General features: G+C 39.5%; 1 pseudogene; it reads right to left on the bottom strand.

Annotated features, from left to right (window-relative positions):
* Positions 1 to 508: 508 nt before the first annotated feature.
* On the bottom strand, positions 509 to 686 carry LOC111827004 (annotated as a pseudogene).
* Between the last annotated feature and the right edge of the window lie 463 nt (positions 687 to 1,149).

Genomic DNA, 1,149 nt, shown 5'->3' on the forward strand with positions numbered 1-1,149 from the left:
GTGTGTGTGTGTGTGTGTGTGTGTGTGTGTGTGTAGGGATTGACATGTAGGCATTACTTGGACATGTTAGAAACATTGTTAGAAATATTTTCTATTTATAAATTAATAAAATATTTCAGACTATTAATCTGTTATTTTAAAAAAATATTGTTATTAATTTCAGAGAGAAAGTGAGAGAGAGAGATAGAGAGAGAAACATCAATGATGAGAATCAGTGATTGGCTGCTCCTGCAAACCCCCCACTGAGGATTGAGCCCACAACCCAGGCATGTGCCCTGACCTGGAATTGAACCATGGGTCATAGGTTGATATTTAGCCACCAGACAGGCTAAATTTTAATGTTTTGAGTCAAATTTCAAAACTCAAATGACCTCTGCATTTCTCAGGCAATTACTAAAACAGTCAATATTCCTATTTGAATTCTGTCTATTTTTAATTAAAATCAAAGAAGAAAATACTCATATCTAAGAAAAAAATGAAGCAATTAGGTTATCAACTTTTTTTTTTCTTCTGCAAACGCAGTCCCCCACTACCACAAATTATGCAGTCGAGTTTCCCACATTTGCGGAAATCGCAGTCAAATTTCACACATTTGGGGAAGTCAGCACATCCAGAGTGCAATGGATAAGCCTCACCATGGGAAAACCACCTTCGTGATCATGGTATCTCCCCTGCTAGGTAAGTACAGGCTATCAATTTTTTAAAATATATAAAAGTTTTTCACAACAAACATATCTATGAATATATAGTCTATAATAGAGAACAATCCTTGCTACTGTACAGTTAGGCAAAATAATTTAAACCAGGTTTTCTAATCAGAAATTATGAGAGTCTTTGAGAAAATAAAAAACCTCCAGCATTCAGAAAACATTTTTATAATTTCTGACATTAAAGAAAGCTATGAAAATGTTTAATATACCCAATCATCCTATATAACAAAAGGCTAATATGCAAATTGTCCCCTCAACCGAGAGTTCGACTGGGAGTTCAACCAGGGGGCGGGGCCAGCCCGCCAACTGCCAGCTGCCCCTTCACCCTGGCCGACCCCATCCCCAATTTGGCCCCCATCCTGATAGGAGGCAGGGCCTGCTGGCCAACTGCCCTTGGCCCCTTCCCCCCAGCCAGCCTGGCCTGATCAGCCCAATCGGG

Source organism: Myotis lucifugus, unplaced genomic scaffold (assembly GCF_000147115.1).
Source record: "Myotis lucifugus unplaced genomic scaffold, Myoluc2.0 scaffold_118, whole genome shotgun sequence".
Classification (NCBI taxonomy): Eukaryota; Metazoa; Chordata; class Mammalia; order Chiroptera; family Vespertilionidae; genus Myotis; species Myotis lucifugus.